The sequence below is a fragment of the Mesoplodon bidens genome, assembly GCF_964165515.1.
Source record: "Mesoplodon bidens genome assembly, chromosome: 9".
NCBI lineage: Eukaryota > Metazoa > Chordata > Mammalia > Artiodactyla > Ziphiidae > Mesoplodon > Mesoplodon bidens.
The window spans coordinates 14,671,364-14,694,507 of record NC_138166.1 but is presented as its reverse complement, the minus strand read 5'-3'; the positions used below and the strand labels follow the sequence as shown (position 1 = coordinate 14,694,507).

At 39.3% G+C, this 23,144-nt stretch overlaps 1 protein-coding gene across 1 annotated transcript in view; it reads left to right on the top strand.

Annotated features, from left to right (window-relative positions):
* The window catches only part of NRCAM (neuronal cell adhesion molecule), a 252,352-nt gene that overhangs the window by 70,604 nt on the left and 158,604 nt on the right, over positions 1-23,144 (top strand). Inside the window, exon 2 of the mRNA XM_081244738.1 lies at positions 21,814-21,888. The gene's annotated coding sequence lies outside the window, so the exon portion shown is untranslated. The remainder of the gene's footprint in view (positions 1-21,813; positions 21,889-23,144) is intronic.

Genomic DNA, 23,144 nt, shown 5'->3' with positions numbered 1-23,144 from the left:
TCGTTTTGCTCCTGGACAGAAACGGGAAGCAGTAAGATAACTTCTTCCGTAAGGTAATATCTGTGCTTGCTTCTGTACAGAGGGCAGCAAGGTGTGACTGCTTCCTGGGATGGATTGATCTTGGTTCCCCCTCTCAGGTATCAATTTAATGATCTGTTTAAAACTGAAGCCAAACTTAGAATTGTATTCCAACCGTAAAGGCTGGTCTCAAGCTGTCTGGTCTCTGTTCTTTGATTTGGTTTCATTTAGTGTGCTGATCTGGTGCGTGGAGTTTATATCAAAAATCAGTGTCTTTCACATAGCTTGTTCAACACTTAAAAGAGAGACTTGGGTGTAGGCATGACAGATTTAGTTCAAGTATTTTTTACTAGTCAACTGTGAGCACAGTTCAGGGAAAAGTAAGTGCTCGTAGATTTCTGTTTTCTATCAGGGTACAGCAGCAGGATGTGTTAATATCACTTCAATGTATTTTGGTATCCTGTGTATAGATATTTGTTCTTAGTGGTCTCATGGGCCATTCTTGTATTACCTGAAAACAGTTTTGCAGCCAGGCCTTATTCTCCCTTATCTGCTCCATTCCTGTTGTTCTTTATATTGTAATGCAGTACTTTCCATGCACAAAGTGTGGTATAAGCTTTAGCCATTTGCCTTTTTGATTAAAAAGAGAATCCTATTGTCATTCTTTCTGCACGAGCTTGAGAATTTCCCCCATGTTTTCTGTATTAATTCTCCTGTATTTCAGAGAGATCAAGAGAATAAGAAAAGCTGGATTAGGAGCACATTTTTTTTAAATGCCATAATTGGATTTGTTAGCTTTAGCTCATGAAGTATCTTCAAAGACCACCTGTGAGATTATATTCAATGTCTCTCAGTTTTTTGACCTTCGTAAGATGAAACACGGTGTGATTATACTAATGCAACAAAGTTTTGCATCCTTGAAAACATCCCTGAAAATACCTGATATCTGACTTTTATTACAGCTAGACATAGAGTAGTAGTGGATTGGAAGACATTCTGCTATTTTCCTGGGGCAGTTTTCTCTCTCTCTTTTTTTGTTTTTGTTCATCCTTTCCATTGGGAATAGTAAAATAACATAAACATCACCATAAAAATAACATTCGTCTATAGTGCCTTTCCGTTTGCATTGTCTAGTTTGATCCTCCTAAGCATCCTCTCTAGAGAGGACAGGTCTTATTATCCCCATTTTAAGGATGAGAAGAGTGAGATTCAGCAGTGGGCTCCAAGCTCTCCAACGAGGAACACGCAGGGCTGGATTCTGACTTGGGCATTTGGACCAGCGCTCCTTCCAAAACACTGTGTTGCCTCCATGTGCTCAGTGTTTGCTTTAACGATCAGACTCTTTGAACTAAGCCCTTTAATAGGAAGGCTCTGGCAACAGCTGGTGTTAGGCAGATTAAAAATAAAATCAAAGCCCCTGGCTGGAAAGTGGAATAATCAAGTGAGTGAGAGAAGAAAGGAAAAAAGATACCAGAATCCCATAGTGGCGTTAAAAGAATTGAGGGAGAAGGGCAACATGATTCACGAGGTTCACGCTTCCTTCCTTTTCTCTGTGCAAAACGTCTTCATCCCTTTAGTGCTTTTCTCCCTTGTCCCTGGATTCTTTTGAGAAATTTGCACTGCTTTGTTAATTTCAAACAGGAGTCCAGGGCATCTTTCTCAAATTTGATATTTCCATTCCTTTCCAGAAAAGAAACTATCAAATCAATAAATTGTCCCTTTATATTACACAAGACTCATGCTTCCCTGAGATGTATTGAGAATAGTATTTATTTCTGCCATTAACAAGTTGCATTCACTTGCCATGTCTGCCTTCTTTTCATTCTGAATTTTCCTTCTCTTTAAGTAACTATGCTCTTAGAGTTTAATTCTATTTTGTCAACCTACTTCTCTTTGACTTTCCTGACTATACTCTGCTTTTCATAGTTCCTTTCGTTTTTCTCAGGAAATCTTATTATGGATACTCTATTGCATAATAGCCTTGCCCTGAAATTCAAATGAAAACTGAAATGCTTTCAAGCCTTGGCCTCCATTGAAATACTCGCTACCATGTCATTAGTGTAAATAAAATTGTAAGAATGCACTCACCTACTACTTCCTTCTTCAGAGTTCAGGGTGCACTGATTATTGGGCAGTCCTTGTTAGCTACACTTGTCTTTGGTACCACCATACCTCTCAAGCCCGATTTGTTAATCCTGTTATGTTTGAGATCTTTGAGCACTCAAAAAGTAGAAGAGTTATTCAATGTATCTTTGTGTATTAACTTTGCATGTCTCATCAAATACACTGGGTATCTTTATGTGTAGTCTTTTACACATATATGTGGTTAACTAATGTTAAATGGACATTTATTAGTTTTCTCACTATTGAACATTGCAAAAATAATGTTATTTATTTATTGAAGTATAGTTGATTTACAATGTTGTGTTAATTTCTGCTTTGCAGGAAAGTGATTCAGTTATACATATACGTACATTCTTTTTCATATTATTTTCCATTATGGTTTATCAGAGTATATTGAATATAGTTCCCTGTGCTATACAGTAGGAATTTGTTGTTTATCCAGTCTATATATAATAGTTTGCATCTGCTAACCCCAAACTCCCAATTCATCCCTCCTTCACCCCTCCCCCTTGGCAACCACAAGTCTGTTCTCTATCTGTGAGTCTGTTTCTGTTCATTTGTGCCATATTTTAGATCCCATATGTAAGTGATATCATATGGTATTTGTCTTTCTCTTTCTGACTTCACTTAGTATGGTAATCTCTAAGTCCATCCATGTTGCTACAAATGGCATTATTTCATTCTTTTTTATGGCTGAATAGTATTCCATTGCATATATGTACCACATCTTCTTTATCCATTCATCTGTTGATGGACATTTACGTTGTTTCCATGTCTTACCTATTGTGAATAGTGCTGCTATGAACACGAGTGCATGTATCGTTTTGAATTAGAGTTTTGTCCAGATATATGCCCAGGAGTAGGATTGCTGGATCATATGGTAACTCTATTTTTAGTTTTTCTGAGGAACCTCCATACTGTTTTCCATAGTGCCTGCACCAACTTATCATTCCCACCCACTGTGTAGGAGGGTTCCCTTTCCTCCACACCCTCTCCAGCATTTCTTATTTGTGTACCTAAAAAGAATTTTAAATGGCCCATAATTCACATCACCCTGACATCTCTGAGTGACAGTAAAAATTCCAGTGATCTAAAAATATGAATAGTACATACAGCTGTGAAATAATAAGTAAATTTCTTCCCCTCAACCCTCCCCCAAGGTAAGTGCTAATTTCAGTCTCTTGTGTATCCTTCCAGAAAAACTTTGTATGCATGTGCTAGCCAAAACTGATCTTTTAAATATAACATTTCAAGTTAACACTGTGTTAATTTGATGCACTCTGTGGGACTCATTCATTCATTCAGTAGATATTTGTTGATGTTCTCTATGTGTTGGTCATCTATCTAGGACCTGGGAATACAGCATGAACAAAACAGACAAAATTTCTGTCCTTGTGAAGCTGTGTTCCAGTGCACAAGACTATAAACAGAATAAATCAATCAAATATGTAATATGTTAGATGAGTAGTGCTAAGGAGAAAAATAAAGCAGGTAAAGGAGATAGGGAGTTGAATGTAGGTTGCCATTTGGGACATGGCAGCCACAGAAGGTTTCACCGAGAAGAGGACATTGAGTCAAACCCTGAAGGAGATGAGGGAGCAGGCAATGAAAGTACTCGGAGGAACTAGAACACAGTATAGGACCCCAAACTCAGGAAAAGTTTGTTTTTCTAAATGTCAAGATGTATTTTTTTTCTGGTCCCCCCAAATGAAGAAAAGAGATAATTTATTTAAAGTAATAATCCATTAATAAAGGTCACATATCACTTCATTTATAGAATGAAATTCTCTGCATAAATAACAAGGTCCTACTATATAGGGAACTATATTCAATATCCTGTGATAAGCCATAATGAAAAGAATATGAAAGAATATATAGAAACCTGTATATGTATCACTGAATCACTTTGCTGTCCAGTAGAAATTAACACAACACAGTAAATCAACTATACTTCAATAAAATAAATTTTAAAAAAAAGAAATTCTCATGCTCAATTCTTCTGCAAAAAATGAGACCCAGATAAAAGGTGAGAGTTCTCCCACCTACCTAGAGAACATGCCATGGTAATCCAAGAACTCTTGTTACACATTCCTCCTTCACCACAGGTCCTGACGTTGCCAAGAACTTTCCCTCTAGGTTAGTTGCAAACACTGATGTGGTTTCCTCCTTCTCCCACAAGGGCTATTTCAGAATCTTCTCTTTGGCTATTGGCATGGCCACCACCTTCCTAGTGTACATGGAGTTATGCTTGAGTGCAGCCACCTCCTTTCTATTTGGAGAAGGGAGTGTCTTTCCTGGTTTCTTGGCAATCAGGGCTCAGGGCTTAGATTTGCCTGGTACATGGTGTCTGATTATAGTAGCCCCAGCTAAAGATGTTTAAAAAGGAGTACTACGTTTTATACACACAAGAGTTAAAAGGCAGTGAGCGTTTCTTTGGTTTATACAGACATAAGAGCATATGAAAACAGAATAACAATTTGCTTTCAAAAATGTCTTTGTGCATTACTGATGGGACTTAATAAACTTGAAATGCAAGCAGATTTGTAGAGCTACTGGCCTCATCCCAATCTTCTGTACCCACTCCAATCCCTCCTTACCCCCCACCCTCTTCAGGGGCAGGCTTTTCACCCCACAGTCTATACTGTAATGCAGTATTGTTGAAGAGTGGCAGGTGTCTTTACTGAGAACTTCAATAGAACCGTATCAAGTCATTTGTGCTTTTGGAGAGTAGTGTTAAAAATAAGACAACAATCATCACAATAGATACAGAAAACGCTTTTGACAAAATTCAACACCTATTTATGATAAAAACTCTCCAGAAAGTGGACATAGAGGGAAACTACCTCAACATAATAAAGGCCATATACGACAAACCCACAGCAAACATCATTCTCAATGGTGAAAAACTGAAAGCATTTCCTCTAAGGTCAGGAACAAGACAAGGATGTCCACTCTCGCCACTATTATTCAACATAGTTTTGGAAGTCCTAGCCACGGCAATCATAGAAGAAAGAGAAATAAAATGAATACAAATTGAAAAAGAAGTAAAACTGTCACTGTTTGCAGATGACATGATACTATACATAGAGAATCCTAAAGATGCCACCAGAAAACTACTAGAGCTAATCAATGAATTTGGTAAACTTGCAGGATACAAAATTAATGCACAGAAATCTCTTGCATTCCTATACACTAACAATGAAAGATCAGAAAGGGAAATTAAGGAAACAATCCCATTCACCACTGCAACAAAAAGAATAAAATACCTAGGAATAAACCTACCTAAGGAGGTAAAAGACCTATACTCAGAAAACTATAAGACACTGATGAAAGAAATCAAAAATGACACAAACAGATGGAGAGATAAACCATGTTCTTGGATTGGAAGAATCAGTATTGTGAAAATGACTCTACTACCCAAAGCAATCTACAGATTCAATGCAATTCCTATCAAACTACCAATGGCATTTTTCAAGAACTAGAACAAAACATTTCACAGTTTGTATGGAAACACAAAAGACCCCAAATAGGCAAAGCAATTTGAGAAAGAAAAACGGAGCTGGAGGAATCAGGCTCCCTAACTTCAGACTATACTACAAAGCTACAGTAATCAAGACAATATGGTACTGGCACAAAAACAGAAATATAGATCAATGGAACAGGATAGAAAGCCCAGAGATAAACCCATGCACCTATGGTCAACTAATCTATGAAAAAGGAGGCAAGGATATACAATGGAGAAAAGACAGTCTCTTCAATAAGCAGGGCTGGGAAAACTGGACAGCTACATGTAAAAGAATGGAATTAGAACACTCCCTAACACCATACACAAAAATAAACTCAAAATGGATTGGAGACCTAAATGTAAGACCAGACACCATAAAACCCTTAGAGGAAAACATAGGAAGGACACTCTTTGACATAAATCACAGCAAGATCTTTTTTGATCCACCTCCTAGAGTAATGAAAATAAAAACAAAAATAAACAAATGGGACCTAATGAAACTTAAAAGCTTTTGCAAAGCAAAGGAAACTACAAACAAGATGAAAAGACAACCCTCAGAATGGGAGAAAATATTTGCAAACTAATCAACAGACAAAGGACTAATCTCCAAAATATATAAACAGCTCATGCAGCTCAATATTAAAAAAACAAACAACCCAATCAAAAAATGGCCAGAAGACCTAAATAGACATTTCTCCAAAGAAAATATACACATTGCCAAGAAGCACATGAAAAGCTGCTCAACATCACTAATTGTTAGAGAAATGCAAATCAAAACTACAGTGAGGTGTTACCTCACACCAGTCAGAATGGCCATCATCAAAAAATCTACAAACAATAAATGCTGGAGAGGGTGTGGAGAAAAGGGAACCCTCTTGCACTGTAGGTAGGAATGTAAATTGATATGGCCACTATGGAGAACAGTATGGAGGTTCCTTAAAAAACTAAAAGTAGAACTACCATATGACCCAGCAATCCCACTGCTGGGCATATACCCCGAAAAAACCATAATTCAAAAAGAGTCATGTACCACAATGTTCATTGCAGCTCTGTTTACAATAGCCAGGACATGGAAGCAACCTAAGTGTCCATCGACAGATGAATGGATAAAGAAGATGTGGCACATATATACAGTGGAATACTACTCAGCCATAAAAAGAAACAAAATTGAGTTATTTGTAGTGAGGTGGATGGACCTAGAGTCTGTCCTACAGAGTGAAGTAAGTCCGAAAGAGAAAAACAAATACCATATGCTAACACATATATATGGAATCTTAAGGAAAAAAAAAGTTGCTGAAAAGCCTAGGGGCAGGACAGGAATAAAGACGCAGACATAGAGAATGGACTTGAGGACACGGGGAGGGGGAAGGGTAAGCTGGCAAGAAGTGAGAGAGTGGCATGGACATATATACACGACCAAATATAAAATAGATAGCTAGTGGGAAGCAGCTGCATAGCACAGGGATATCAGCTCGGTGCTTTGTGTCCACCTGGAGGGGTGGGATTTGGAGGGTGGGAGGGAGATGAGATGCAAGAGGGAGGAGATATGGGGATACATGTATATGTATAGCTGATTCACTTTGTTATAAAGGAGAAACTAACACACCATTATAAAGCAGTTATACTCCAATAAAGATGTTAAAAAAATAGATAACTAATAAGAGCCTGCTGTATAATAAAATAAAATTCAAAAAAAACAAAAAAGACAACAGGGTCAAAATGGAGTCACTTATGCTAAATAAGCCTAAGGTCACCAAACTGAGACTTAATTGCAGTTTCAGCTCTCCTAGAAATGAAATCTTTTTTTATATCACCTGTTGTTATGTTTTTAATTTATTTTGTTGAAGTATAGTTGATTTACAATGTTGTGTTAATTTCTACTGTACAACAAAGTGATTCAGTTATACATATATATATACATATTATATATGTTCTTTTAAAAATTGTTTTCCATTATGGTTTATCACAGGATATTGAATATAGTTCCCTGTGTTATACAGTAGGAATTTGTTGTTTATCCATTCTATATGTAATAGTTTACATCTACTAATCCCAAACTCCCAATTCATCCCTCCCCCACTTCCCTCCCCCTTGGCCCCCAAAAATCTGTTCTCTAAGTGAGTCAGTTTCATAGGTAAGTTCATTTGTGTCATATGTTAGATTCCACATGTAAGTGATATCACATGGTATTTGTCTTTCTCTTTCTGATTACTTCACTTAGTATGATAATCGCTAGGTCCATCCATGTTGCTGCAAATGGCATTATTTCAGTCCTTTTTATGGCTGAGTAGTATTCCATTGTATATACATCTACTACATTTTCTTTATCCATTCATCTGTTGATGGACACTTAGGTTGCTTCCATGTCTTGGCTATTGTAAATAGTGCTGCTATGAAGGTAGGGGTGCGTGTATCTTTTTGAATTATAGTTTTGTCCAGATATATGCCCAGGAGTGGGATTGCTGGATCATATGGTAGCTCTATTTTTAGTTTTTTAAGGAACCTCCATATTGTTTTCCATAGTGGCTGCACCAATTTACATTCCCACCAACAGTGTAGGAGGGTTCCCTTTTCTCCACACCCTCTCCAGCATTTGTTATTTGTAGACTTTCTAATGATGGCCATTCTGACCAGTGTGAGGTGGTATCTCATTGTAGTTTTGATTTGCACAGAAGTGGAATCTTAAATTAGCCAATGAGGAGTTACCTGGTCAGCCCTAGTGAGGTAACCTGCCTGATAGACCCTGCTACTCCCTAAAGGAAAGTAACTCTGTAGTAACTAACCTGCTTTTTTCCTGGTGTAACTTCCTTGTTCCTGCTCCCTTCTGCCTATCAAGGTCTTTCATTTTGCACAGCTCCTTGGAGCCCCCTTCTAGCTGCTAGGTTGGATGTTTCCTGATTTTAATAGATATTCTCTCAAATAATAAACTCAAACAATTTTAACATGCCTCAGTTTATCTTCTAACTGTAGTTCACTTGCTGATTTGACTACATCCAAATGTGGCATGTTTTGACCTGATGACCTAAGATGTTGTGATGGGAGGGAAAACATTATTATTGACAGGAAGGGTATGGAAGGGAATGCTTTAAAGAAAAATTACTTAGAGAGTGAACTAATTCACATAAGAAACCACAGCTAGATGAAGAAAAGGATGTGATTACTGACTGAAAGCTGTGAAGCTCTACCCCTGTGCCACCCCCAGTGGATCAAGCCACTAATATCTGCTCTGAGCTATTGCAGTAGCCTTTTACATGGTTTTTCCTGTCTCTCCTGTGCTTCCCTGAAGCCTATTCTCAATGCAACCTGTTTTAGCCTTTAAAATGGACCTCAGATCATGTCACTCTTCTTCTCAGAACCTCTCAAGGGCTTTCCACTTCACTCAGAGTGAAAGCCAGAGGCCTTGCAATGATGTACCAGCCCAAGCTCATCTGGTACCCCATTCCGTCTCTGCTTTCATCTCCTGCTTTTGTCTCCCTTGCTCACTCCCTTCAGCCACCCTGACCTTCTTGGTGTTCTCAAACACGCAGACTCATACCTCAGGGCCCTGCCATGTCCCTGGAACTCTTGCCTTACCTGCAAAACCCTTCCCCAGTAGCTCTCACACTCACGTCCTTCAAATCTGTGCTCAGATCACACCTTCTCAAGGAGTTTTCCCCTGACCATCATATTTAAAATATCAACCCCTCCCCATCTCTGCCCTCCCATCCTCTCACCATACTTTGTTTTTTAATTCGAACATATTCTGTTTATTGAATTATTTATCTTGCTTTCTACTTGTCTTCACCCACTAGAATATAAGCTACATGAGAGCGGGGATTTCTGCCTTGTTGATTCATTGCTCTCCAGCACCTGGGACAGTGCCTGGTACAGACGAGGTACTCAGTAACTATTTGTCAGATAAACAAATGAATCGTGGAAATTTAACTGGGGAAAGGGAACTGACTTTCTCTAAAAGTGATGAAAGTCTGGGAATCACATAATTTTTTAAAAACCTGAAAAGGAAAGAAATTTGATTTCTGCACGGCCCATGTCTACTGACAGGCATGTTTCCTGGGTGTGCCAGATAGTTGATTCAGAAAGAAAAGCCTTGGATGCCTTCAGTGTCATGCTTTAATGCAAATGATGCTGGGGATAGCAATGAGAATAATACAAAACAAAAAGTGGGGTGGGGGGGTGTGGGGGGGGAAATTGAAAATGGAATGGTTGTTTTGCTTCCAGAGTAATGATTTTCAAAGCAAAGGACTTGAATAGGAAAGAAATTAACAAAAACTGTGTCTCTGAAAATGCAAACTTCATTTACATTCTGATCTGTGTGATTTTTCAAGCTCAGTGATCCAAGGTCAGAGGGCACTTGTATTAGCATAGACCTTGCTTTGTTAGTTCACCTCTGACCAAACCTCTGAATTCCTTTTTAGGAGGGTGGTGTTCCAATGACAATAAAACCAAGCTTTCATAAAGCCAGTAACATTTATACAGCGCTTAGACAATTCCTAAATGAATTGTCCCCAGAGACCTTAGGCAATAGGTCAAGATTATTAACCCCGTTTTGTACCCAGCGAGGAAGTGATTTGCGTAATGTCACCTGGTAAGCTATTGAATTCATAATTTGATTGCTTTATTTAGAAATAATGGTTCATTTAATACAGGGCATGTTGCATGAAAGATGACCTCTTTTTAAATGGACAACTTCATATTTGGACTTAACTTTGGTCAGTGACCTGGAACTAATAGTATTCAGATTTCTATAAGACCAGGGTTTCAAACTCTCAAATTGGGAGGCTGATTTAGAGACCTGAGAGGTCTGAGACTCCCAAAGCCATTTTGGTATTGACCAGGATTAGGCCACTCAACTCAGATACTCCTAGGGAGAAATCTATATTGGTAGGCTTAGGTGTGATTTGGGGTTCTACCAAGCCATAACTGAAATCCTGTTTGATTCCTTTGCGTTTTGTTTTGTTTCCTTTTTATGCTCAGAAAGTTCCCTTTGGCTCAAAAAATCAGTACAACTAAGGTTGAAAATTAGTGCTTGCATAGACAACTGAGAAATGGAGACAAAACCCTCATTTGGAGGTCCTGGGTGCCAGTCAATATTATGGGAACATCACTGAAGTGACATCAAAGTTGTATTTGGAACCCATTTAGTTTTGTTTCTGTTGTGGTTCATTCCTGTCTCCTTCCAGAGCAGTATTATGAAAAGACCTCAAATTCAGTTCAATGAGCATGGCAACTACTCAGGAAGTCGTGGGGAAAAGTAAAAGTGAGGGGACTGCTTTGTGAATTCATGTCCGTATCAAGAAGAGACTAGAAAACTAGAGCATCTAAAGAGAATTTTGAAACAAAAGGGACTTGCCAACTTTGAAAACTGATAGCAAAAAGAAAGAAAAAAGAAATGTCTAGTCTTTATTAGAATGTTTCAAAGCTTTTCAAACCTCTTCTCATTTTGTCTTTCTGGTGAGATAGGTTTAGTGCCAACAACAGCAAAAGATGCACAAATTATACTTTTAATTTTTTAAAAAAGATTTTCTCCCTTTCCTTTATGGGAAATGCATTCATTCTTCTATACTGTTCCTAAATCTGATTTACTGCATTTTCATCCCTTTCTTTACAATCTGACTTATTGTTTGTAACATCTGCTAAGAATATGAACTAGAGTTTTGATACTACTGGGCAACTTCATTGGGCATTTAAAACTTTGCTTTAAAATTAGAAGAATTTGCACACGCAATTTAAAAATTATTTTAAAATTTGTAGGGCCAAAGTGTAAATTGATAGAATGTAATTACTAGGTTTTAAATCAAGTCAGATTAAACCGAAGGCTATGTCCCCAAAAGTGTTAGTAGTAGAGACCTCTGCAAATAAGCCGTAGTTCCCAGCACCTATAAAATCACGGGGGCTTTGGTAGTTTATAATAAAATGTGGCTAAAGCATCCTTGGGAGCATTCTTCTGGCTATCTACATTGCATTCTTAAGGAAATTTAAGCAAAACAATGAATTGACAGATCTGAATTGTATCATGACAATTTGGTGAAAAGGTGAAGTGTGCAGATTATATGGGTCAAGTCTATACAACTTTTCTGAACTTTGAGAGATAGTCTGGGATGAACTATGTTGTTCAGGGGTCACACCAGCTCAACTACACAATCAAGAGTTTGATGTTTCCTTACCTCCTATTTTTGTCCAGAATTTGAAATGCAGAAATGTCTGTCGCCTACTTATTGAATGTTTAAATTTGTGTACATTAAAATAGGCAGCCTATGGCAAACCTGACTATATACAGAAGGTAGAGTTTTTTCCTTTTCCCTTATATATCTGCTCTTAGCACACAGCATTATGCCAGTCTGAATTTTTTTCCCGTTCAACAGTGTATATTAGCACTGATAACCATATATATATATATTTTTTCAGTACGCAGACCTCTCACTGTTGTGGCCTCTCCCATTGTGGAGCACAGGCTCCGGACGCACAGGCTCAGCGGCCATGGCTCATGGGCCCAGCCGCTCCGCGGCATGTGGGATCCTCCCGGACCGGGGCACGAACCCGTGTCCCCTGCATCGGCAGGCGGACTCTCAACCACTGCGCCACCAGGGAAGCCCCTATAACCATATTTTAAAGGAAGAAATGCTGTGCGTTTGATTCTTTGTTCAAGTTCTTAAATATTAATCAAATTAGTGCAGTGTTTAGTTAGTTAACTGTCCCATTTGCACCTTACGTGTTAATGAAAGATGCCCAAGTCATCACATTTTGTGAAGTTTAATACACTTCATTTCTTTGGTCAAATGGTTTCCCTTTTTCCCACCAAGTATCCACTTGAAACAGTATTAATCAAGTATAGGCAACTTACTTTACCAGGCTTGCAAATTCGGGTGACTCACTTTTAATCAAATTCAACTTCATTAATAGATTATATAATAGAGAGACTGTGTTTTGATCAACACTAAAGAATTTTAAAAAAAAGAGCACTGTTCCTAATTTCTCATCTGATCATGATAATTCTTTGATACATTAAATACTACCCTTCATCTGAAAGCTTCAGAGGTTCACCTATTTTTATAACGGTATAGGGATTCACTTGTTTTTGCCCTCATTTTCAGTTGGCCATTTAAAAATTGTTAGAGCAGCAAAATAAATATTATTTCTGATGAAATCATTCGTTTCCCACCCCCAGCCTCATTAAAGTGCATTCATGGCTTCCCGGGGTCCTTTAGGTAAAGACTGAAACATCTCCAGGGCTCCGCACGGCCTGACCTCTGCCAGCTTCTCCAGCCTCCCTGGGGCCACTCCCCTTTCCCTCTGCTCTGCTCAGGCCACACTTCCTCCCAGCCCCGTTCATCACAACTCAGCTCGGTCATTCTTTCCTTCAGAAAGACCAACCTCCTTGACGAAGCCAGTTCCCATCACCACACACTAGGAGCTCCATGCATCTCTGCTTTGACAACTTTTCAAAGTTGATATTTTATACTCATTTCTGTGATTATTTAATCAATATCTGTCTCCTGCAGTCTCCTAGAAACTTCATGAGGGCAAGGAAGGGTCTGGTCTGCGGATATTTTCACTGTGTTTTCACCATTATATCTCTGGTGCCCAGTGTAGAACTTGGCAAGTGATAGACATTTAATAAATATTTGTTGAATGTATGAGGAGATGAATAAAGAAGTGCTGTATGAGGGCAGAATTTTATTGTACTCACTACTATCTCTTCAGTACCTAGAACAGTGTCTGGGCCATAGTGGTTGCTTATTAAATATTTGTTGAATAAATTAATGTTTTCCTGACTTTTCAAGGACACAGAATGTATTGATGAGAGAGTGTAAGGTGTACTTTGAATATTTTTTCTGGAAACTATCCTATTATATTCATTAACTTATGGAGTTAGAAGGAAAATCTATAGCCATGTTTGTTTGTTTTAATTTTTATTGGAGTATAGTTGCTTTACAGTATTGTGTTAGTTTCTACTGTACAGCAAAGTGAATCAGCTACACGTATACATATATCCCCTCTTTTTTTGGATTTCCTTCTCATTTAGGTCACCACAGAGCATTGAGTAGCGTTCCCTGTGCTGTACAGTAGGTTCTCATTAGTTATCTATTTTATACATAGTATCAATAGTGTATATATGTCGATCCCAATCTCCCAATTCATCCCACCCCTCCTTCCCCCTTGGAATCCATACATTTGTTCTCTATGCTGTGTCTAGTTCTTATAGCCGTGGTTTTTTTTATTGTGGTAAAATATATATAACAAAATTTACCATTTTTAAGTGTATAGTTCAGGGGTAATAAGTCCACTCACATTGTTGTAAGATCATCACCATCATCCGTCTCCAGAACTTTTTCATCATCCCAGACTGAAACTACCCATTAAACAATAGCTCCCCATACAGCCATGTGGTTTTATAAATTTTTTTTTGTTTGCCTTAGAATCTTTTCTTCCCATCACTTTCACATGGAAGTTTGATATGTAAAATATGTAAAAGTGAACTGCTTTTGCTTCTTGAATAGGGTTGGTGCTTCTGTTTCATTCTGTATCTTGGTTGGTGGTAACATTATCTGGAGACTGTGTTTCAGGACAAGGATGCCCGGGAGAGATCGGGGTACCAGGGGCCACACTGGGGGACATCTGCCCACCCACGGGGTGAGAGCTTATCTCGCCCAGTTTTACCTGGAATCATCTTGGTTCCCTCCTCCTCCTCACCACCTACTCTGCATACAGGCGCGCGCGCGCGCGCGCGCGCACACACACACACACACACACACACACGGATATACATTCACAGTCACTCTCCTAAGACCGTGAGCTGCTTAAGGATTGGAGTCATGTCTTACCTGTCTGGGTTCCCAGAGGTCTGTAATATTTGTCGACCGAGTTTGTTTTCCACCCTGTGGATGAGAAACGTTCCCAGTTCTCCTTTCTTCTAGGAAGGAAATGTGACAACCTCACAAAGTGGCGTATTTCACTGTCTAACCACCTTTACCATGTTGCTCATGGTGTGGCCCATGACCACATATATCAAAACCCCCTGGGGGTGCCTGTTAGAAAAGTGGATTTCCAGCCTTGCCTACTAAGAGTCAGATTCTCTCAAAAATTCTATTTTCTTTTTTTTTTCCCAAAAACTTTAATTTGCTTTTAATGAGACAAAGAGATGGTGAACTTTAAAAGCTGAGATTTTAACCCACTACTTACTATGTTGCTGCCATTTAAAAAAAGAAATTTTATTGGAGTATAGTTGATTTAAAATGTTGTGTTAGTTTCAGGTGTACAGCAAAGTGAATCAGTTATACACATACATATATCCACTCTTTTTTAGATTATTTTTCCATATACGCCATTACAGAGTATTGAGAAGAGTTCCCTGTGCTGTACAGTAGGTCCTTGTTGTTTATCTAGTTTATATATACTAGTGTGTATATATCAATCCCAATCTCCCAGTTTATCCCTCCCTCCCTTTTCCCCACTGGTCACTATAAGTTTCAAAAACTCTATTTTCAGTCTTCCCTGTGGTCTAGGTACAGTGTTATTTTTTATACATCACGTAAATCTTCGGTATTTCCTTGGTTTATATTTAGGGAAGTTGAGAAAGAGTTTCTCACTATCTGCAATATAAAATTTTTAGGACCTTCATATATTCATTGACAGTTTAACCAGCCTCCTTTATGCTTTTTCTTCCCTAAACAAAGTAAGACACTGTTACTTTAGTTGTCTTTCAGAGGACTTATTTAATATCCTTTCATCACTTTTGCTCTACTGCTCTGCGTGGACTGCTATTATAAAATTAAATCTACTCCTCTTAGATTATAGACACAGAAAAAGGACCAACGAGGAACGGATTTAATTTAAAGTTTCTATTGTGTTTATGACATGCTGACGCTGATAGAACAGAGCTAGCTGTTGGAACAATCCCCTAAATTGTAGAAATGTCACTGAATCAGAGCTCCTTTCTAACTCATATCACGGTCCAGTGCTAGTAATGTAGACCATTTGCATGGAGGGAAGGCTCTCTACCTGTCACCCTTCAGGAACCTCCAATGACAGAGGCCAGGCCATGTGATTTCCAAAGTCACATTGGGCATTGACATCCAGCCAACAGTGGAGAGATAAGAGGTGTGGGAAAGACACACTTGCTTCCTAAACATCTGGGCAAAGAAGTGATACATGTTAGTTCTCTTACATCTCAAGGTCTTGCCCAGATACAAGGGGAGCTGGAAATGTAGACCCTGGACAGGAGCTTCTCCCTCACAGCGCTTCTACATGACGGAAGGGACAATGGCTCTTTGGTGGACAGCTAGCAGTACTCCCACTGGATCTCTAGGTTTCCACTTCTAGTTATTCCTCCTATAAAACCAGGAAATGTGCCATGTCCAAGGTACCATGAAATGTTCCAATAATGTATATGACAGAATGATGGCCAGTGCACTGACAGACAGTAAGATGGCATTTATCCAGCATCAGTGTAATTTGCCCACTGTTGGTCGTTTGCACCAGTTTACAAGGTAGCAGATGATGATGTCACTTGAAACACTCAAAAGCTTCTGGGGATGGTCCATCTTCAATCTGTTTAATTTGAGTTATCAAGGGACCAGTGGTTTCATTTCTCTGAATGGTAAGGCCGGACGCACATTGGTTCACCTGCAAGTTTCCCATCAGGATGGATCCCTGCCTTGCGCCACCCTGACATTTAAGAGGTCATGGAGCTGGTCCCAAGTCCCAACAAGTTGATTGCTCTTGCAAGAGTAGGCTGAACTTGATGCTAAATTTGGGATTAGAAGTCAGGACTCCGTGTCCCCAGAACCCCCGCCAGCCAGGTTGTGGTAGAGGTGGGCCCCTCTGGGTGCCATCTCGTTGAGGTACTAGCTGGAGAACCTGCTTTATTTCAGACCATACTCTCTGCTTTTTGCAATGTATTTTGTTTCATAGGCCGCTGAAATGGGGAGAACTGGCTTTCAAGATGATTTTGGCTTTTTGCCATGCCAAGCTGAATTAGGCTGCTGGATGACAGGCATACCCCAGAGAAACCAAAGATAAATGCCAATTTTAATAGGGTTGTTTGTTTATCCTTTTCTCTCCAGTTAATAAGTATGAATGAGCCCCAGATTCAGTCCAAGGATCATGTCAAAGGCAGGAAGTTAAGAAAAAAAAAGAAAACTTTGGGAGTTAGTCCATGATTTACTACTGAAGTTTTGTTAAGACCAAAGATTAAAAATAACTTGGTAAATTACTATCATTTCCTCATGATAAAAGCACAAAACACTTTTGCATGCGACATAAACACATAACAGTGCAGGTGTATAAATATATCGTTACGTGTAAGGTTTTCAGAATTGGTGTTCAGAAAAGTGTTTATCAACTGTATTTATTTTTTAAGAGTATAAACAGGAAATAATTATCACAGTTGAAAACAGAATTGGCTTGAGGAGTCAGATGCTTGATATTTTGATGTAGTCTACCCCAAAGGGTAGATTATCATCACTAAGGCCAGTTTTTAGAAATCAACCTCACAGCAACTAAAGAGTAAGCATTTTTAATGTCCTCAAAATTGTGCCAGAGAGTATAAACTAAATGAGATTTTGAGTGTTTTTGCTCGCTGATACTTTTTTCTAACAGCGTTTGCCAAATAGATTTTTGATTGTATTGAATGTTGTGGATTCTCATTTGAAAATAAACAAACAAATCCTGCCAAAAATTAATGCCCATCAATAGTTCGATTTATTTTGGAGCTCTTAGGAATTTTATTATGTTATTTTTCTATGAGTGGCTAAGGCAAGTATTCACTTTCTTGAATTGTAGAAAAATTTTAATATCATACTTATGCACCATTGAATTGTTTTTACTGTAATTGTTTTACTGTGTGTACCATGGCCTTTGGGTTTGTTACATTTTTCACCTAGCTGTTATTCATCTTTTCTGAAGGCTACTTTTAAATTACATCAGATCTGACCTTGACCTTTTGACTTAGGACTGGGTTTATTTAATTGGATAAGTTGATTGTATTTTGGTTTAAAAAAATTAATGTTACTTTGTTATTGGAAAAATAATCCTTCGCAATGATGTATTATCCTATGCCGTCGACCTAAATGTTTCAGGGTGATGAAAGGCCATTGACACAGTTGTCAAAGCAAGAGTAATGAATGTAGCAAACAAACATTCATTCCCTAGAAATGCTTGGCATAATTGCTGACATGTTAATAGTTAGTACATAGTCTTTTGGTGGTCTTTGCAAAGGCTTGAGGGTTTACATCATCACAGGGACGTTAAAAATGAGGCAATGGGGCTTCCCTGGTGGCGCAGTGGTTGAGAGTCCGCCTGCCGATGCAGGGGACACGGGTTCGTGCCCCGGTTCGGGAGGATCCCACATGCTGTGGAGCGGCTGGGCCCGTGAGCCATGGCCGCTGAGCCTGGCGTCCGGAGCCTGTGCTCCACAGGGGGAGAGGCCACAACAGTGAGAGGCCCACATACAGCCAAAAAAAAAAAAAAAAAAAAAAAAAAAAAAAAAATGAGGCAATGCCCTTTCAATAATACACATAAGCAAGGATGAAATCATTTTCCCATGTGATGCGTATGGGAAACCATACCTATGGGAAATTACATAATAAGTGTTCTCTTTAGGGTGTTTTGCCCTGAATTGAATTATTCTGAAAACGATTCAAACTTATCAAAAGAGCCACATTCCTTTGCCTCCTCTTTAAAATCCATGTTCAAAACATCTTCCATACCCAGTAGTCTGTTCATACTTGCCCCTTTGTGAGACATTATTAGTAAAAAGTGTACTTGCCAGAGGGGCATAGAAATGCTAGTGCAGCAGGTGTTGCTGAAAGCAGGAAAGCAGAGTCCACGGGGGTGTGGGGGTAGGACCAGCTCAGGGCTGCGGGGACTTCCCACTACCAGCTGCTGAGTTCTCCCCATTTGGGTCCTTCCTGTCGGTTTTGACACCATGGGCCACGGTGTGGTCCCCCTCTTGACCCTTTTATTTCTGGCTCCTTATTTTTGGCTCTTCCACTCAGTCTGACCACTCTTTCTGAGAATTTCCTGCTCCCGTCCAACTGCATCTCAGTAGCATCCCCAGTCCCAAGTTTATCCTGTCCTCTCTCAAAAGCCGCAGGAGGAAGTAGAAAAAGCACGAGTTTGGGATTCAGACAGAAGTGGTCTTGTGTTCCAAACGTATGACTTGCCAGGTGTGTGTCGAGAGTCATTAACTTCACCTCTCTGTGCTTCAGTTTCTGCCTCTGTGTCAAAGCAATAATGATGCTTATAGAATTGGTGCATCACCTACGTGTCTGGGACATAGTGTAGCCTATTACATGTTAGTTCTCTTTGCTCTTCCAGGTAAAAATTATAGTAAAATTAATTTTATTGACCTGTGTCTTTACTGGACTCCCCAATATTTAGCAGTAGCCTCCAGTCAGCTGTGATATAGACTTTCAGCACCAGCTCCCCAGCAAGGTGGTGTCGGTGTTTCAGACACAATGAGGGTACCAAATAGGTGGGGTGAAGATGCCTTTAAAGGGCTTAGTTCGACAAACTCAAACACTCTCTAAGTTTCTGTTGATTTTGCCATACACAGAAATTTGTTTTAGCAGAGCCTTTAAGAAGGTAGGAACAGGCTACCTTTTGAGTAGCGTCACTGTCTTACCCAGATTATTTGGAGATAGAGGGTTGTGGTATACTTTGGCCAGTGGACCCAGTAATGCTTACCGTCTGCTCCACCTCTGTGATACCCAAAGGAGATGCTTGTAGTGAGGACATTGACAAAGCAAGATGAAATACAAAGGCATTAGAAGCTGAGGCCTTGATCTTGAGTCCCAGTGCAGAGCTCTGTTACTCTAGGCTAGAAAAGGCAACAGGCTCCTTTCCCCTAGGTGAGTAATGACCTGGAAGCAACACCCTCCATTAAGCAGGGCTGATTCCTTTAAACCCAAACCAGTGTCAGACATTAACACTGCAATGTGGAGAGGAAGACTAATCAAGGCCCACATCCCATAACAGAAAGAAAGGATTCAGAAGGACAGGTTTCCTTAGTGTCAGGCCTGGCATTGGGCTGCCCCACCTGCCTCAGGTCCCGGGCAGGGCCCAAAGCAAGCTGAGCTGCCCTGGGGGAGAGAGATGCAGAAAGATGGAGAGATGGCTAGGTGGAGGGGAGAGAAACTAGACCCCATCCACATGCTGACCTGATCAAGTTCCACCTCTAAAGGTGCACTCATATATTAGGATAACGAAAAGTCACAAAATCGTTCCATTAATAAAATTAGGTTATTATTATTTTTGCAGTAGCATCCCATGTCATGGCCAAATCAATGTTCTTATCCCTACATGAGTGTTCCATCTGTGTTTCCTGATTCATCTTGGGGGCGGGCTTTGGGAAGAGCCAGGGGTTACCCCTACAAGCCAAGAATCTTGTATGTTGGTGACTGAAACATCCCCAAAGCAGCCTCCCTTTCCAATCTCTATTCTCTTGGACGGTTACACTACTGACAACTGTTCTTTCCTCTTGCCTAATACCCTCAGTAGGCCTGCACTGTTCTCAAGTTCAAGTTCAGACTTGTCAGTTGGTTGGTGCTCAAGGCCCTTTGTACTCTGGTAGTGTATGACCTCAGTAGCCTCCCCTCTTGGCCATATCCCTGGCCTCCCACCATCACTGTGCCTGTAGCTCCATTGCTCTGCTGGTGGGGACATACCACCCACTTGGTCATTGCCGTTCCTTTGTTTCTGCCCTTGCTTCTACTCAGAATGCCCTTTCTACCCACCTGTAAGGTTTAACTCAAGCCTTGTGTCCTGTGGAACGCCTTCCTTGATGCCCCCTTGTAGAATCAATTGTTCTTTTGTGGTTTCATAGTATACTCTATAAATACTGCATTGTATGGTTGTTGGTGGTAGTTCTGGTTTTCCCATCAGTGCATGGACTGAGATCCCTTATGTAGGAAACATATCTTCTTTAATTCCTATTTTTTTATCTGTATTTATCCAGTCTATTGACAGATACATACGAAATGTTCAGTATATTTGGTTGAATTGTTTTTATGGTAGACATAGCTTCAAACCTTGTAGACCCTTTCCGACACATCTGTAGAGATTTTGTAAGTGGGAACTAAATGACAAGGAAAGAAACCCTCATTTACCCTAAAATTGGTTTTAATTCCATGGGAGGATCACTAACCACTGCAACATTAACATTTTGTCCTGATAAAATATCATTGCAGCAGATCCAATGAAAATCGATGGAGTGGTTTTACATGTAATTAAGATAAAGCTTTTCGCAACTGAATACAGAAGATATTTTATAACACGTGCCTAAACTAAAGCATCTGAGATGATGACATATCTTTTTATTTTAGTAATAGCATCATTTTGCAATTGATAGTTGTCTTCATATTTGAGTGCAGCCAGGAATTCCTGAATTGACACTTGTTTCTCTTCTCTGAAAGGTTTTTCAGAGGTTGATAGTATGACTTCTGTTTCCAAAAACCCAAAGTCCCCAAAGCCACAAATCCTCTTTTAGAAAGCCATGGGTGTCCCTGAATTGGTTGTCTCAAAAAAAAAAAAAAGAGACCTAATGTACTCAGCTGTGATTGTTTTCCTCCCGGTCTGTGCTGTCCTTTGCTGGCTATTTCTCAGCTGGAATATTTGCAAAGGAAACATTCAGGCTGAGGAGAGGAGACTTGGAGATGGTCAAGCTCTGGATTGTCCATAGCTGGCCCTTTGTCACAGCCCAGGTGGGTCTTCTCTGCTCCAGGCTGCACCCATCATTTCTTTGTGACCCTCATTGAAAACTTGGGGCCTTTCAAACAGAGAAGATTTCCTACTCTACTAAATAAAATACTTCAGTAATAATAATAATAGTCACACAATATGGAAGCATTTTAGCCACGCTATACACATGCGTTACCAAAAAACCCTCTATTTCCATAAACTGAAAAAAGACACCAGGAGTGACTCTTTCAATTGGGATCCATTAATGGGATGGTCACCAGAGTTTTAGTCACTTCTCTGCTGTCACTTTTGATTGAAACCAGCAGAGATGTGTTTTGGCAAATCTATTCATAATTTGTCTTTCCTTGTAGGGCTCCCCCTGTAATTGAGTTTCCCATCAGGGAGTCAGTTGGAGTTAATGTATGGACAATCTGCTGTGATTGACGACGAATGTCTTGTTAACATTCTCCCCTCTCTTCAACCCACAGAGCAATGCCAAGACTTTTGGTTTAAAGAAGTCAAAGGAAGAACAATCTCTTCAGATAAGAAGATCTTCTTCAAAGGTAGGAGCTTATCTTCTTAAAAGGTTTAAATTAGTATTTGGTTCAAGAAGGGAATTATACCCTAAAATGATGTGTTTATGTAATAGTATCGCCATGTTTAATACTGCCCATCCAGAGAGTATGATGAAAGACAGAGAGTAGGGATAATGGTTGCAGAAACATGAATCATACTGCATGTCAGAGAGGATGGATCAAATACACAGGGAAGAAAACCAGCTCTTCACGTCCTTTCATAGTAATAAGATTTTTGTTTTTCTAAATCATGAATCATACAAAGTTCAGAAAATAGCAGAATAAAAGCATTGCTAGTAAACAATAGGTTTCTGATGGAATTAAAGATTTAAAATGATAAGGAATTATTTGTAAGAAAGTTTTCTTTTTGATTCAATTGTCTATCAAAAATCTCCCAAGAACATATTATCCGTCCATGATTTTTCGTGTCTCACAATGAAGTCCAAGTAATACAAAAGTCTGTTTGGAAAGTTTCAGTGTTACTTTGATACACGCTTTCTGCTTTGTAAATCTCTTTCCCACCCTTGTCCAATTTATATCATTTGAATTATCAGCTCTATAACAGACTCTGCCAGGCCAATGATGCCTTCTCAAAGGCCATTGAACTTGATGAAAAATATCTTACTTGAAGATCTGGAACGCAGTTCAGAGAACTGTATCTCACCCAGTAATAGCTTCCTTAAGGAATTTATGAAAGCGTGATTGTTCAGCAGTTAGGTCTCTTATCTCATAGGTTTTATTGAACAAGTAAACTCCCATGGAATTTAATTAAGAAAAGAAGATTGTATGCAAGATTTTGAGGTAGTAAAGTCTTGCAAGATGTTGTCCCTTGTCCTTGAGAAGTCGGAAATTGATCCATCCATATGTTGTTTTGTATTTTTCATGCCTCAGGTGAATTTGCTTCCGTTATGTTGTACTGAAACTAAATGTATATGACTAACTAGTTTTTGCGATGTTTCAAAATCCCGCCAGAAATCCCCAAATCAGTAGCCTGGAAACTAAGGAGGCTGCTTTGTGAATCAAATAGCAACACGTTTTGTTCTGCCTGGAGAGTTCTCAGAGTGAAAATGAGTAAAGACTAGCAACGTTGCTGAGTTAGATAATTTTGACCAATACCGAAAGAGCCTGAATTTTGTATGAATGGCTCTTTTAATTGAAAGCTCCCTCATCAACGTAAAATGACTGATAAAGTTTTGATATACCTAGACATACCTCCTCCAACAAGTGTCCGTATTTCATAAAAT